General features: G+C 40.5%; 1 protein-coding gene across 2 annotated transcripts in view; it reads left to right on the top strand.

The window, feature by feature from the left end:
- The window catches only part of NIPAL2 (NIPA like domain containing 2), a 131,203-nt gene that overhangs the window by 481 nt on the left and 113,105 nt on the right, over positions 1-17,617 (top strand). The window lies entirely within an intron of this gene.

Here is a 17,617-nt window from a genome sequence, read left to right as displayed (position 1 = left end):
TCCCTCCTACACCACTCTCACCTGTGTAGTCCCCCAGCTGGGGTGTCACCTGCCCAGTCGTTTCCTAACCCCGCCGCATACCTGCGCGGCTCTCGCCAGTGTTTTCCCTCACCTCTCTCCCTCTCACCTGTGAAGCTCCCACCCTTGGTGCTCTCACCTGGCCAGTTAGTTCCCTCACCTGCGTTGCCTCTGCGTTTCCCTCACCTGCACCCTTCCCACTGGCTAGCCTCAACCTGTGTCCTCCCTCACCTATGCGTTTCCCCCACCCTCAGGCGGGAGCCTCCAGCCAAACACTGACCCCCCCCCCGACACACACCCACACACCCACACACCCACACACACCCCGCCCCCCCACCTACCATCCAGCCGTAAGCATCTCACATCCTAAGAGAATGAGCCAGCTACCCCATCAGGATGCAAACGGAATCACCCGGTCTCCTTGCAGGGGCTCCCTCCCCCTAACTTACTCTTCTGAGGCTGGTTGCCAAATTTTAAAGGAGTGGTAAGCTTGGCATAGAGCAGCAAGTCTTATAATTTAGGGTGGGAAAGGACAGGAGATTATTTATTGCAATGTCTTCTTTTTACAGATGAGGAAATAGAGACCCAAAGAAATCAAATGACTTGCCCAGGGTCACAAAGGAAGTGGCAGAGCTTAGATTGGAACCTAGTTCTCCTGACTCCAAATTCAGTTCTGTTTCCGTTATAATACACCCTGTTATATAAATGTATATATACATATGCGTATGTGATATTATATATATGAAACCCAGAGAGAAACATGACTGTTTTCTTTCTTAAAATCAGTCAGAAACATCTAGATAGATCAGTGGACAGGGTGCTGGGCCTGGAGTCAGGAAGACCCAAGTTCAAATCCAGTTTCAGATGTTCACTAGCTGTGTACTTACACAGGCAAGTCACTTTAACCTCTGTTTGCCTCAGTTTCCCCTATTTTAAAATAATGATGAATGATAATACCTACCTAGCCAGAATTGCTGTGAGGATCAAATGAGATATTTGTAAATCATTTAGTACAGTGCCTGGAACATAATAGGTGCTTAATAAATGCTCATTGATTGACTGGGAAATGCTTATTCCCATCCCCAGTCAATCAAAAAGTATTAATTATCCTTAGTATAGGTGCTTATTTTTAACCATATAATAGGTGCTTAATAAATGCTCATTGACTGGGGAATGCTTATTCCCATCCCCAGTAAATCAATAAGTATTAATTATTATCATTAGTAGGTGCTTATTTTTTACCACATAGTAGGTACTTAATAAATGTTTATTGGCCAAATAGGAAAGGGAATAAGCATTTCCCAGTCAGTCAATGGGTATTTATTAAGCACCTATTATGTGCCAGAAACTGTGGTGAGCACTGGAGATTGGAAGAAAAGCAAAACATAGTCCCTGCCCAAAAGGAGCTCACAATATAATGGGGTGGGGGGTTTGGAGGTTGGAAACAGAGAGAAGGAGAGAAAATAAGCAGACAAATATATACAAACAAGCTATGTACAGGATAAATAGGAAATAATTAATGGAGGAAAGGCACTAAAAGAAAAATAAAAGTAATCATTTGGAAGAATGAGCATTGAGAAAGGTCTTTCTCTCTTTCATCTTATGAGTGATGTTTAACCAGTTATCACTTCCGAAATGTAACTGACCTGTGGAAGTTCTTTATCCATTTTCCCCATGGCCTTGACTTTCCTTGAAAACCCAAGGGCAATTCCAAACCCAACCAGAACTTGGCCCTAAACAACCAATCAAGCTTCTTTCCATCTTTCAAGCAGTTGGGAGGCAAGTAGGACTGTTTTTGTGAATCATCCCCATTTCTAGAATGTTAGCACTTGAATGGGGTTCTAAGAGATCAACCAGTCCACATCTTTACAGATCAGAAATAAGAACATGAAAGTTCAGAGAAATGAAATAAAGTTACATGTGATCAGGAATATGGTGGAAATGTAGAGGTCCAAGAGATTTTGACCCCTCAAGGACCAGAGTATAGGATGGGGTCCTCTGGAATGAATTCACAAACCCAAGCAGTCTTTAAGTCAAGTTGGCAAAAGTTTATTGTTACACCTTTTGTCGGGCAAGGATTCTTAAGGAACCTGCAACCTAACAAGAATGATGCTAAAGTTTATAAGGGAAAAGTAGTAGATTATGTGTCAAGTATGCTAATTAACTGATAACATACAAATACATCATTCACTACTGGAAACCGGGGAGGGGATTCCTAAGGGGTGTATTTTTGGTCTGTTGATGTTGCATGGTGATGTGTTGATGATGCAGATTAAACTTAAAAGTTTAATACGTCTAATGCATTTTTTCCTGAAGAGATGATTGTTAAATATTTGCAAATAAAACCCCTGCATGTGAGCAAAGGAGGTGGGGGCGGGGGAAGACTTTTTATAGGATTATATACCCAGAGGTAGAAGGGACCTTAGAGGTTAACCAGTTTTACATCCTCATTTTACAGATGAAAACATCGAAGCCCAGAAAGTTAAGAACTGGGTTTCTATATGAGATTCTTGACTCCTGATTCTACTGTTCTTTTGTGTTGACAGCAGTCACTGAGAGAAGCCCCATGTGAAAGTGCTGTTACTAATGTGGCATTTTTCTGTTATCTCCCAGCACATTACTTCCTTCTCTCTAAATGGATGCCTTCTCCTTTAGAATAGCAGTGAGGCAGCTCTTTCAAGCTTTGCCCTGGGCTTTCCTTTGGAAAGCTTCCTCAGCTTTAACAACCCTAGTTTAAGCAGGAGCTAAGTACCTTATTGGAAGAGAAGGGCTTAGAGATTCCCATTTACTCTTGGACTCAGAATGGTGACAAGCCTTGTTTATGTGGCAGTTCTTAACTCTGCCAAAAAGGAGTCACAGAGAATAGGATCATGGTTTTGGAGCTGGAAAGTGTCTTAGAGGACTTGTAGTCCAGCCTCCTCATTTGACAATTGAGGAAGCTAACCAAGCTAACAAGCATTTATTAGGTACCTACTATGTGCCAGGCACTGTCACCAAGCCAGCAAGCATTTATTGAGTGCTTGCTATGTGTCTGTTTGCTATGCACTGTGTTGTTTACATTACTTGCCCATATTAGCACAGCTAGTACGTGTAAAAGGCAGGACTTCAACCCAGGTCTTCCTGATTCCAAGTCCATTATGCCACACTCAGGTGATCTTGATGTTTTCTTCTGAATTTCTTACCTCACCCAAAGAACAAGAACTACAAAAGACAATAATTGTTATTAAGGTTTGCAAAGCACTTTACAAATATTATCTCATTTATTTCTCACAACAGCCCTGGGAAGTAGATACTATTTATTATCTCCATTTTACAGATGAGGAAAGTACAGAGAAGTTAAGTGACTTGCCCAGGGTCCCTCAGCTGATTAAGTACATGAGTCAGGATTTGAACTCAGGACTTCCTAACCCCCAAGTCCAACACTATCCACTAGATGAGTTTCCCAGTACATTCTTTCACTGCTCTGGAAGTTGTAACAAAAGAATATATAATTCTCTCCTTTTTTAAGCTCAAAATCCTCAACCAGAGAAAGTTCTGCTCTGACAGAATACTTTAGCCTTAAATTTCTCTCTTACTCCTCCCCTCATTTGCCTCCTCTCAACAATATTCCAAATAAGTAGGACAAGCAAATGCCTGTACAAAACAAAGGTAATATCTAAAACAAATAAAAAAGAAAGGCAAACAGACTTTCTCTGTGACCTGAAGGAAAAGGCTTCGAGCCTCCGAGGCTAAGGGGAGAAAAGCAATACATAATGATCTTGAGATCTATAGTCTAGGATGACCACAGCAACACAGACACTTCATGACTAATAGGCCCACACAGTCTTGGTCCTTGAGTATTTGGTCACTGGTCCTTACAGTGGCTGCCCCTGCTAACATTTCTGCTCTCGAAGCTCCATGTGGCTCCTGGCAGTCTTCCCTTCCCCAGCTGAAAGCATTTTCTACATGTCTCATCAAAAGCTGGGTTTGTCCTACCCACCTACCTCTAGAACTGTCCCACTGTCTTTATGGATTGCCCATGAGAGTGACTAATAATAAGCTTGGCCAGTGGTATTGTTCCCTTTTTTAGTTTTCCTACTTTGAGGAAGGGATTGCTCTGAGAAGGAATTCTTTTCCAGACAGCAATTCTTGGGACCATTTAGCAAGTGGATAATTTCCCTAAGGAATTGGTTTGTATTTCATAAAAATATCGCCATGCCTGGCTGTGTTTTTTTTTTTTTTGCAGTCAGTTTAATACTTCATTCTAGGTCCCCTTACATTCTGTGATTAAGTCCTAGGCTTTCCCAGGCGTTTTTGTAGGTAAGGCTCAGAAATCAGTGGGCTATCACAGAATCACAGAGTTGGAAAGGCCATTAAGAGATTACCTAGGACAACTTGTACCTGGAAAAGAATCCTCTCTCCATCCTACCTGACGAATGGCCATCCAACCTTTGTTTGAAGAAAGATGGCCAGTGAGGGAAAACTCACTACCTTGTAAGGTCAGCCCATTCTGCTTCTCATTGATAAAAAGTTTTAGAATAAATAAAGATTAAATTCAACACTTTTCAACTTTACCCATGGGCCTCCATTTCTGCATGGTATCACTTTCCTGATGTCATAGTCCTCTTCAAAAAGGAAGGACAAACAGCAACAACAACACTATGGGGGCTAATAGGAAGAACTATAATCCCTCATTAATATATTAACTGTTCAAATACATGAAGATAGAAGGATAGGTTGTTGTTGTTCAGTTGCGTCAGACTCTTCATGACCCCATGGACAGGTTTCTTGGCAAAGATACTTTGGAGTGGCTTGCCTTTTCCTTCTCCAGTGGACTAAGGCAAACAGAGGTTAAGTGACTTGCCCAGGGTTACACAGCTCACAAGTGTCTAAGGCTAGATTTGAACTCAGGTGTTCCTGACTCTAGGCTCAGCATTCTATCTACTGAGCCATGTGGTTGTACACCAATCTAATCCTGGAAACCATACCTCTTCTAATGCAGCCTGAGGTTGTATTAGTTTTTTTGGCTGTTATATTGATTCAAGTTAAGCTTGTAGTCCACTAAAAACCCCAGATCTTCTTCTGCCTCTCCCATACTGTACCTGTGAGGATTTATTTTTAAGTCACTTCTATCCTTATTAAATTTCATGGCAACCAATTCAGCACAATGTTCTTGTGAGTTAAGATATTTTTGGATCCTTCATCTGTCATCTGTGAGGCAGCCTGGTATTCTAAGAGAGACAGAGAAAGAGAGACACACTGGCTGAATGACCTTGGGCAAGTCACTTAACCTCTAAGTTCCCCAAGTAACTCTCTGAGACTACAAATTGCAGAGAAGGTTCAGATCTTCATTGATAAAGACAGTTTCTTGACCAGGAGGTTCCCTAGACCAGTGAAATTACAGGACAAGACTCAAACCCCAAAACTGTCATTATACTGTGATCTGTGTCTTCCAATAACCACAAGCACTTAGGTCATCAGACAATTTGATAAGCATGCTATCTGTGCTTTTATCCAAGTCACTGACAAAAATATTAAACTATTCAGGACCAAGCATAAATGTAGGGGGGAATCCATTACTACCTGTATCTGATCGTCAGTCACTATTCTTTGGGTCCAGCTATTCATTTGCAGAAGATAAAAAATTAGAGATCATAGACCATAGATTTAGAGCTAGGAGGTGTCTTAGAGATCATCTAATCCAACCCTCTGATTCCCATTGTCTATAAGGAACTTGATAGAATGCTCCAAAATAGTTAAACATGTATTCTGATACTTGGTGGTTTCAATTGGATAGAATGGAAGCTTCTTGAGGGCAGGAACTGTTTTTCAGTTCACCTTCATACCCCCAGCACATATACTTATACATAGTAGGTATTTAATAAATGTTTGTTGGCTTGGCTTAGATTGGATAGCAGGCTCGGGTGAGCCCATACAGAATTGTGGATAGAGTGCTAGACTTCAAAACAGGAAGACCTGAGTTCCAATCCAGCCTCAAACAGCCTGTGTGTTCCTGGACAAGTCATTTAACTTTTGTCTGCCTCAGTTTCCTCAACTATACAACAGGGAATGTAATATACCTGCCTCACAGATTTGTTGGTGAGAATAAAATGAGATGATATTTGTAAAGTACTTAGCTAAGTGCCCAGCACAGAGTAGGTGCTTGATAAATGCTTATGTCCTTATTCCTTTATAAGAAAATTGGGATTAAGGAGTAAAAAAACTTTTAGACTACACAAACCTGTATATTCTGTGTATCAGAGGATAGAAGAGAACTTAGTAATCAATTTCCCAGCCTCATCATCTGGCCAGGGAGAAAAATGGGGCCTATGGAGGACAAATGACTTGACCTATGTAATAAACAACAGAACTGGGGCTGGAACCCAGGTTTCCTGACCCCAGATCCAGTGGTATTTCTAGGCTACTGCCTATAAGACTTTCTTCAAGCAGAGAGGAGGGTCAATTCCAAAAGACTCATCATGAAAAATGTTATCCACCTCCCAAAGAGAGAATTGGTGACTTCTGAGTGCAAACTGAGGTATCATTTTTTCACTTTCTCTATTTTTATTACATTTTTTTGCAAACATGGCTGATATGGAAATATGTTTGGCATGATTTCACCTGTATAATCGATATTACTTGCATTTTCAATGGGTGGGGGAGGTGCTGGAGGAAAGAATTTGGAATCAAACTTTTAAAAATGAATGTTAAGAACAAATAATAAATTGAAAAATAAAAGAAGAGAAGAGGGTGATTATTGGCAAGAGAGCGAAGTGAGAGGTCATGTCAGTTAATAAACATCTATTATATACATCATATATATATATGCCTACTATATACATCAAACTCTGGGGATACAAAGAAAGGTAAAAGACAATCCCTGATCTCAAAAACCTCCCTCAGAAATGGCAACTCATATGACAAAATAAACTAAAAAAAAAGATCTTTGTATAAGTCACCATCCAGAGAGAGAGAGAGAGAGAGAGAAGATAGCATGCAGGCTTTGAGCCCAGAACTTCTTGATTCCAAGTCCAAATCCTAAAGGTGTAGCTACTAATGCCTTCCCCTCTTTGATTACCTTTGATTACGTCTTTGATTACATCTACTCTGTATTTATCTTTTATGGGGCTAATTATCTACCTGTAGTCTCCTCCATCAGAATGTGAGCTTCTCAAAGGCAAAGACTATGTTTTTGTCATTTTTTTTTTGTATTCTCAGAGCTTAGCACCATGCCTGGCTTACGATAAACACTTAATAAATGCTTGTTGACTGACTGACATCATCAACAGCAGCTAGCCACATGAAATGACATGACAAGATTACTTTTTTTGGATTTCTAAAGTATTACTAGTTTGGGAATACCATATATCAACTTTATTCAGTATTGTACAAATTTGAACCGTCACTTTTTCATTTTTCATTAATTTCCCCAGTACCTATGCAAATTGAAGAGGTTGGTTTTTTGTTTGTTTTTCAATGGTTGTAGCTAATAAAAATTTAGCTTTTCCTAGTTAGAGAATACCTGAACATAGACGTCTATAGATGAGATTGACTCTAGAAAATATTGTGACTTAGCTGAAACTTGTTTGTTGCATCTTTCTCCTAAGTGGGCAACCTGACAGCCCAGCAGGACCTGGTGCTTCAGAAATCCCACTGGATACCTTCCCCTCCTCTGCCCCAGCCCCTGTCAGCTGCCAGGATTCCAGCAGGTTTCTGAGTGGCACCAGGCACAGAATGTTGGGAGCCTTTCTCCTACTGTACCTCAGTCCTCATTGCCCTGTTCCCCTCAGACATTACTTGTCTCTTGCCAGTCCCACTCTGACCTCCTAGTCTCCTTATTGAAACAGTCAGTTCAGCAGGTATGCTGAATCTTTTAGTGTTGTGACACCTAATTCGAAAGGCCCAGCCTACATGGGAGTAAACCTTTCATGCCCATAAGGAATTAGGAAGTCATGTCAATGTGACCAGAAGCTACCAGGAAGCTGTGAGGGTGGCCCCTGGGATAATCAAGCCCTAGAATCACCTTTCTAGGAAAAATGGGGGGAGGGGTGGGGAAAGGAGAGGAAGAATACCTAACTCATAGTGGGGGGAAGGGAAAGAAAGGAAGAATACCAGTAGACAGCGGTTGTTTCACAGATTATATTTGGTCTTGTCTTTGTATCTTGGGTACTTTGCAGCCCCATTCCTTGAGTATATGCAGTAGTACTTAATAACTCTTGTTGGATTGGAGTATTGGATTATAATAAAAACCCACGTGTGGCAAGGGTGAAGGAAGAGAATTTTCAAAGAGTTTGAATTTTTTGAAACAAAAGAAAAATGGTACCAGCCTTTTAGAAGTTTGAGGGCACAGAAAAGGAGGCTTGAAAGCAATGTCCTCCTTAGGTAAAACAGAGTTGGCTTATAAATCTAATATACATGTGATCTACTCTTATTGTTGTTAAAATATTTACTTTGTGTGGATTTCTGTCTGCTATGGTTAGGTCTTTTGGGATGATAGAAATGAATAATTGCCCTGAGCAGAAAAAATGACTGTGGTAACATCTTCTTTCACAAGAACATGCAAATAGAGGTGTGGAGAGAACATGATGTCTGGTTCTTTCTATTTTCTTTCATCATGCTTCAGCAAAAGCCATTTTTAGAGGCCATTTTTTTGCATTGATTTTGCATTTTCTATGCCAGGTTTGGCATTTTCCCTTAACCAACTCCCTCCCCCCCGCCAAGAAGCTTTCTAAATACATTCTAGGGCAACGAGGAAAAGAAAATAAAAGATTATTTAGAAGCAACCGAATCCAAGCTTCTGTTGAGCACTAGAATCCCACGATACTTGTTACAGGAATAGAGCAGGCAGCCTCCAGTTAATTGGCCAGATTCCAGCCTGGAATTCTTATTTCTGCCTACCTGTTAGTCTTCTTTGTAGTGTGGTGCAGGCTTCTTTATCTTGCATTCTAACTACCTTCTCTGTAGACTTGCTTATGTGCTGAATTCCAGTGCTGGATAATAGTGGTATTTTTATTCATTTAGTTTCCCTATGAAATGTCAACTCTTCATTGCTTCTTAAAATGCCATGGGCTCTCTTTGCAAGGAGCTTGTCTCCTGAAATCAGAATATGGCTTATTGGGAGATACAGGTGAAGGAAGAAAGGCCCAAACAAATCATCACAGAATTGTGGAATCTTGGAGCAGAATGGGAAGCTCAGGAGCCATGTAGACCTGTCGGTTCTTGGAAGCTGAATCAGAAAAGTCAAAGAATTACAGAAAACCAGGGGACTTTGGACATTACCCAGTCTAATTCTCTTATTATACAAAGAAAATAGCTCCACCAAGGTGAAGTCACTTGCCCAAAGTCTACATAGTTCATTAGCAGCAAAACCAGAAGTGGGGCTCAATGATCACAACACTCAGACCAGTGCTCATTGTTTTACATTATAACAGTCAATCAATCAGCAGATATGTATAATGCACCTACTATGTACTGAATGCTGTGCTTGGCACTAGAAGTACTGTGCTAGGTGCTTTAAAAATGCTACATTAGGAATTAGGAGTTCTCAATGATATTCTTGTCTCTACCATTAATTTTGTTCCTTTTAAAACTTTGTCATTTTATCTCAATGCAGCAAAATAGGTTCTTGGTAGAATGCCTTTTAGATCCTCCTTCCAGTGCTGCAGAAACCAACATGGTAATAACATAGATTCTTATCCAAGGCAGTAGAGCAGAATGAGGTAGAGGATGCAAGGCTGGCTTTGGAGTCAGAAAGTCTTGGGTTACACAGATGAATGGATGGATGGATGGATGGATGAATGAATAGATGGATGGATGGATGGATGAATGAATGAAAAACCATTTATTAAGTGCTATGTGATAAGTACTATGCTACATGCTGGGGATACAACTAGAAAAAACAATATTGTCCCTGCTCTCAAGTAGCTCATGTACTCTTATTGAGGGAGACAATATACTCTTGTTGAGGGAGACAACAAGAGGTCCAATGGTCTCCCATCTCATCAAAAAGAATGTGAGCAGTCATGAAGCCTGGGCAAAGGGACAAAGGAAAAAAGGAGAATGCCCCTGATGGTGGTGGGTCTGCCTAGCTGTTCCCCATGAGGGAAGCCTTAGAATAGGGGAGTGGAAGAGGGGAGTAGGATGCCCCCCCATACACAATACATTAGCTGTGAGACCCTGGGCAAGATGTTTAACCTTTCAGTGCCCTAGGCAACACTTTTTAAACTACATATAGCAAAGAAATTGCCTATCTTTATCAGTAAAGAAAATTTCCACACTGTGAGGGAACTCCCTATGCTGATAAAATGGCAAATGTGGGCTAAAATAAAAGAAAAACATTTTAAAAATTTTTCGAGAATTAATATGGAAACTAAAGTAATCTAGCTAGTACTGAAAATGCTTTCTCTAAAGCAAAGCTGCATTTCAACAAAGTTGGATATAAATTTCTTTCTGTAAAACAAATCTCATCTTCCCAGTGACTTCTATTACAAAATCATAGTTGTGTTTCATGGAGGAAAAAAAAAAGGTTTGTCAATATTCTTATTTGAAACTTTTGATGAGGAAGGGGATCATGTTGCTAGCCTGAGGCATTCTGGGCATCATGGTAACCTAATAATGCCATGGCAGCTGAAAATCTTTGTCTACATGTCATTTTTCCCCTTCCTTCTATTTCTTTCTCCACAAAAGTCCTACCTTGATGCCTTATAAAGGTTTAGATGACTTTCCATTTGCACAGTAAAAAATTGTCAGTACAGAGACTTGAGTCCAAATCACTTAAACTTAACTGATGCCTCCAGAATGTAAGAGGAGCCTGTCCCTTTGGTTCACAGAGAGTCTTTTAGTGAAGAAATACCCATGAGGGTTTAAACTAAGTCTCTATCCAAGTACAAGATCAATAATATGAAGATGCACAGAAAAGGATCACAAAACCAGGGCTTGCTTGAGGGTGGTGGCCAAGGATGCTGGAAGGTTTTCATGACCTTGGACATGGGCACCTACCCCCCTAAAGAGCAAGGAATGGTTTTGAAGATGTCAAGAAAAAAGTTATTTCTAACCTTGTGACAGATTCAGCCTGCCAAACCCTTCTGTGCTCATTGTGCCTTCATGGACAAAAGCATAGCTTAGTTCACGGGTTTCCCAGTGATCCACAAGGCATCACACAGAGGAGCATACAGCCACATAAGAAAAACTGTCTACAATAGGAATGATAGACCTGCTAAACTGCACCACCCTGATGCAAGGAGGTCTACTTGTCTTGGTATCTGTGCCTCCTCCCAAGAGTATCAGCTCAAAGTTGCAATAGAACAGATCAGTCTAACAAACACAAGACAAAGTTCTCTGCTTATTCCTTATCTGTTTCCTTCAGACTTTGCATCTTCCCTTCTACCCCACTCATCAAAGCACCCAATATGACTAAAAAAAGGAGAACTAATTATATAGTATGCTGGTTAATGGAATTCACAGTCTTTGACTACTGGGACTCCATGATTTCTTTCAAACATACCCAAGAATGGTTCAGAAGAATATTGTCAGGGACATGGCTGTTTCTGGCCATGTGACGTTATGTTCCATCTTTTCAAGACTTCAGGCATTATTGTGCAGTCTAGCACAGCACATAAGACCTTTCTAGGGACACACACAACACAAGAGAACACAAGCACATTGGGAAATCACCTAGGAATAACAGGCCCCCTAGTCACTGTTTCACCACACACCACATCTTAGCATCTGACCCTCCTTCCAAAAGAATCAATGGCAACTGGGCAGCTATAGGATGGGCCAGCCTCACAAATACCAGCCCAGATAGTCTTTGCTTCTCCCCAAAGAGAGTGAATGTCCTCAAGAGATGTTGCTCTCAGCTGCTGTTTGCTTTCCCCCTAGCTCTGCTGTCCTGGATTTCTTACTGTAGTAAAAAGTACTACGCTTCACTCATCTTCTGACTGGCTAGTTACCCTTTTGATGAGCTATAGCTATTATTGCAAGGGTTGGTAGATGTGTGCCACGCTCCAGCCAAAGTACACAATGTGCCAGCCCTTGTAAATGTCTAAGGAATTCCTGGATCCATGTCTTTGCTCAATCTGCTGTTTATCTCTGGAACATCTCTTCCTCATTTTCTCCCTCCCCTTCACCCCTCCACTGACCAAATTCGGTCTTTCAAAATTTCGTCCACCTTTTGAAGTCCATATAAAAGTGTTACCTTTTCCACTAAGTCTTAAGGGATTTGCCCATCCTCTACCATTAGAAATTTTCCTTTTTTTCCTATAGCTTTACAGAGCACTTTGTCCCTCTCTTGTGTTCCATGCTATAGCTATTGAAACTTATTTTATATTTCTTATGTAGAGTTCTACTGCACAAAAATTTTTCCCTTGGTGTCTCACTGTGCCTTGGCAATCATCTTGGAATCTTGGAGGCATTAGCATAACTTCTGATAGATCCTACCAAGACCAAAAGTCCTTAATAGGGCCCAGTGATGGACTATGTCTGCTATCTAAGGACCAATCTCCCTAAGCTCAGAGAGGCTCATCACAAGATTGGCCACAGCATCTTTTGGCCACAGCAGCTCTCAAAGGTCATCTCCTAAGTCATAAAGGAGTTGTGATCTGTTCAGTGGAGGGACAAAATCATAGATGCTTGAAGTTTTGAAGTGTGGCATATGTATGTTCAGTTGTGTATTCTCCCTGCTACATGGTAAGCTCCAAGAGGGCAGGGACTATAGGATCATCATAGAGGAAAGACTGTGAAGGGACCTAAGAAGTCAAATATGACTCTCTATCCTGGGGGAGATAATTTAAACTCTTCAATGGAGTGAGTTCTGGTGCAAATCTGAATTGACTTGGCTTGGGATAAGTAACCATACGCCTCACCCCTCTATCACTAGGTTGATCCCAGTGATCCCTGCATTGACCACCAAGCAGAGCAAAGGACTAGAAATCTGTTTTCTTGCCTCTGCGAATCTTAATCAACCACCACCATTTTCACCCCTCTTACAGGGATCTGTGACCAAATCAACTTTACTGCTCCTTATGTGAATGGCATAACAATGATGGTTTCACTCAGCAGCCCTGAATGCTTGAAGTGAATAGGGAACATTTTTGCAGAGAGGCTTCAGCAGCACACCTTTACAGCTATCATAGAGTCATACTTTTGTAAAGAGTTCCTGGATAGTGTACAGGTGATATACAAGGAGACTTTTTGCCTAGAAAGGAGCACCAGGCTCTAGTCATATTGTTGTGTTACCTTGTAGTTCACATTGGTAAATGCATTTTTATTTTTGCTTTTTGGTGAGGCAATCGGGGTTAAGTGACTTGCCCAGGGTCACACAGCTAGTAAGTGTAAAGTATCTGAGACCATATTTGAACTCAGGTCCTCCTGACTCTGAGGCTGGAGCTCTATCCACTGCACCACCTAGCTGCCCCTGGTAAATGCATTTTTAAAGCTTTGTAACAATAACAAATTTTGCTTTTATCTGAATTTGGGCCATCTCCTTAAGATGAGAATTTACATGGGCTTTAGTGCATTGTTGGTAGATCTATGAATTGGTGCAACCATTTTGGAAAGCAATTTGGAATTACGCAAAAAAAGTGATTAAAATGTTTATACCTTTTCACCAGAGACTCCAACACTAGGTTTGTACCCCAAGGAGGCCATTAATAAGAAGAAAGGCTCCATCAACAACAAAATATTTCTAGCAGCACTTTTTATGATAGAAAATAATTGGAAACAAAGTAGATGCCCACCAATTGGGAAATGGCTGAACAAACTGTCATTACAGGAATGTAATGGAATAGTAAGTAAACGTGCTGTAAGAACTGATGAATGTAATGAATAGAGAGAAACATAAAAAGACATACACAAACTGATGCTAAGTGAAGTAAGCAGGGCGCAAGAAAATAATATACACAATGTTTACAACAATACAAACAAATAACAATCAAAAAAATCAAAAGTGAATGTTGCAAAATTATATAAAAAAAAATAAGCCTGGCTCAAAAGAAAAGATAGAAGACATTCCCAGCCCTTTACAGAGATGAAATGTCCATAGGTATTGTACATTGCACATATTTTTAGAATATTTTTGATGTATTCATTGATTATGCTGATTTTCCCCGCTTTTTTGTTTTCTTCTTTTGTCTTTAAAAATACTATTTGTTATATGGGATTGCTGTCTGGGAGGGAGAAGGAGAAGGATACTGAGAGAAATTATAGTAACGTAAAAAAAATTTGAAATGTATTTGAAGCAAAAAAAATTCAACCAGAATGAATATATGTAGGAATATTAGAAATTTCTAAGTGAACTGAAAATTACCAGCTAGTTGGTAAATTGACAGAGTGCTAGACCCAGAGTCAGGAAGACACAAATTCAAATCTGGTTTCAGACCCTTACTAGCTTTGTGATCTTGGGCAAGTCACTTAACCTCTGCCCACCTCTATTTCCTCCTCTGTAGAGTGGGGATAATAACACCACCCACGTCCCAGAGTTATTATGAGGATAAAGTGATTTAATATTTGTAAGATGCTTTGTAAACTTTAAAGCAATATATAACTGCTAGCTGTTGTTACTGTTATTGTCTGGATCTGTGATATCTTTGGTTAAGGGAACTTCTGTGCAGATGGGCAGTTGCTTTACAACTGAGAAGTGCCTAGGGGACTGAGAGATTAAGTGCTTTGTCTAGGGTCACCCAGTCAGTATGTGTCAAAGGCAGGAAGTAAACCCAGCGCTCCCTGAGTCTAAGGTTAGCTCTCTACCCGCCACATCACCCTACCTCTCTCTCCCCTGGATATGAAAATTGCTACTTCAACATTTTAACTCTGTGGAGGCTCCTCTGCCCCCCATGAGGATTGTAAATGCTGATTCCTTTTATGTCTTAAGTAGTGGGTTTGATGTGGCTGAAAAAAAATTATCTGGTAGTGGAGCCTTGGGTGATGAGCATCTCTGAAAGCTTCTAGGCCGGTCTGTGGACAGCTCACACGAATCATACACTGCTGTGCCATACTCAGAACCTTTCTAGCTTGGAAGATGCCTGAGCCTGCATTCCGTGGAGCAAACTTTCAAGAGCCCTGGGTATTTCTAAATCACACTGAGACAACACACAAAATTGCTGTAGTCAAAACACTGGCTTACTTTGAAGACACCATTTTTTCCTAAAGTAAATATATAGTTTCTGTGACATAGAAAGGTAAGGCATCATAGCAGAATGGATGGGATGCAGGGAAATGGGCACATTTATGATTGTTAGCCAATATAGGAAGTTCTGTCCTTGACCTTTCTTCTCATTGTCTTCCCCTCAAAACTCGAACCTCTTCCTAATTTCTCTCATTCTTTTACTGGTGCTGCCACGTTCTCAGACAGATTCAAGGCCTCAAAGACATCTTTGACCCTTTTCCTCTCCCTCACCACTCATCTTTAACCAATCAATCAGTCAACAGGCATTTATTAAACACCTAATAGGTGTGAGGCACTGTGCTAAGAACGCTTGGGGTACAGTGAAGCAGCCCCTGCCCTCGAGGGGTTCACATACAAATACGAACATAAAGCATGCACAGTGAATATAGGTAGGGAGGAAATTTGGGGTGGAAATGAGCTAGTAGTTGGGAGGGACCAGGAAAAACTTCAAGCAGAAGGTGATTCGGTCAGTTTCCAAGTCTGCCAGTTCTGCCTCCTCTTAATTTATAGCAACCTCCCCTTCTCAGCTCCCACTTCAGTCACCTTGCTCAGACCCTTGCCTTTTCTCATGGAGATTATTATGAACAATTAACCTGATTGTTAACCTCATCTCCCTGCCTCCAGTCTCTGCCATCTCCAGTTCATCCTTAACTGTTGAGCAGACCATTTTCCTAATGCACTGTTCAGATTGTGTCATTTCTTTATTCAAAAAACTTTTAGTGACTGCTTTTTACCTACTAAATAAAATTTAAAGTATTGATATTATGATCCAAAAGATGCCCTTCTTCTAGCTTCTCAGTATCTCTTGATAGCACCCCTACTCTCTTAGTTCTGTAGGCTCCCAGCCTGCACTTTGCACCTAATAGATGCTGAATAAATGCTTGTTTGATTGGATTGGATTCAAGGTCCTTCCTAATCTGACTCTAACCTACCATTCCATTTCACATAACAATGTTCCAGCCAAACTGGATTATTCTCTATCTCCTCTTATCCTCTCTTAATCCCCTCTGAGTTTTTGCTTATATATTTCCCTGGCTCTGGAAGAGAAACCACTGTCCAATAAACTCTCCATCCCCATCTGTTTTAATTCATCCTTTAATTAAGCAGCTCTTCCTTCTTTCTGTTTCTAGTTATCATCTTCTTATCTATCCCAGTAGCAGTTTTACCCTTTCTTTGAGAGACAGCCAGATGGTGGAGTGGACAGAACACTTGACCTAGAATCAGGAAGACTTGAGTTCTAATTTGGCCTCAGATTAGAGCTATGTGATACAAGGCAAGTCACTTAACCTGCCTCAGTTTCTTCATTTATAAAATAGGGATAATAATAGTCCCTACCTCCCAGGGGCCATTATGAGATCAAATGAAAAAAAAAAAACATTTGTAAAGCACTTAGCATGTCTGCCAGATAGTAGACACTCAATTAATGCTTATTCCCTTCCTATCTGTCCCCAGACTTACTTAGCACAGTGTCTGGCACATAGGTGCTTGCTAGGTTCTTGGAAGACAAACACAAAACAGTCCCTGTCCGTGAAGAGCTTATGGACTTTCAGGATAAACAACATATACATGAAACAGTAAATTATTATTACTGTTGTTGTTGTTGTTGTTGTTATGAACTTTAGAGTAAAGTCTGACCTATATGCAGACCAGCATGATTGTTTAGGCAGTTATGTCATGCAGTGGATAGAGTGCTGCTTTTGGAGTCAGGAAGACCTGAGTTCAAATCCTGCCTCAGACGCTTAAGAGCTGTGTGAGCCTTGGCAAGTCACTTAACTTCTCTCTCAGTTCAGTTTCCTCATTTGTAAATCAGGGCTTATAAATAGCACCTCTTTCACAGGGTTGTTGTAATTGAGATAACTTATATAAAGTACTTTGCAAACCTTAAGGCACTATATAAATTCTAGCTGCTATTATTATTAATTAGTTAAGATTTTAGTTATTTCAAACAAAAAAAACCCAACTTATTTCTGGAAAAGAAAGCAAGAATCAGACTGTTGCAAAGAATTTACACTGGTACCTGTACAAAGCAATTATGCTCCAAATTCACTGCCATTATTATCAACTGTCCACCAGCATTGGAGTAAGGGTATGGAGCAGAATCTGGCCAGGTAATATAGGGTCAAATGACAGGTCTCTGTAGCTGTCAGATAACGTCCTTCTCCTCTTTTGCCACCATGTACTAGATTGTGAAAGAGTGGACTGAATGCAAGAAAGGGCATCAGGTGCCTTGTAACTGCCCCCTGTGTCCTTTATGTATTATACACACACACACACACACACACACACACACACACACACACATCCCGTAAGCACTAATGTGCTTGAAATGAACTATTTAAAATTAAAGCTGATCTTTAAATATGCATGAAGTGAATGGGTAACCAGATGAGATGCCTTTGGGTCTAGAACTTCGGGGTCTCAATAAATTACACTACTTTATCCTTCTATTCCACTGAA

Source organism: Vombatus ursinus, unplaced genomic scaffold (assembly GCF_900497805.2).
Source record: "Vombatus ursinus unplaced genomic scaffold, bare-nosed wombat genome assembly UNPS02008961.1, whole genome shotgun sequence".
Taxonomy (NCBI): domain Eukaryota; kingdom Metazoa; phylum Chordata; class Mammalia; order Diprotodontia; family Vombatidae; genus Vombatus; species Vombatus ursinus.
The sequence above is the reverse complement of the archived record's forward strand: the minus strand, read 5'-3'. Positions and strand labels throughout refer to the sequence as shown.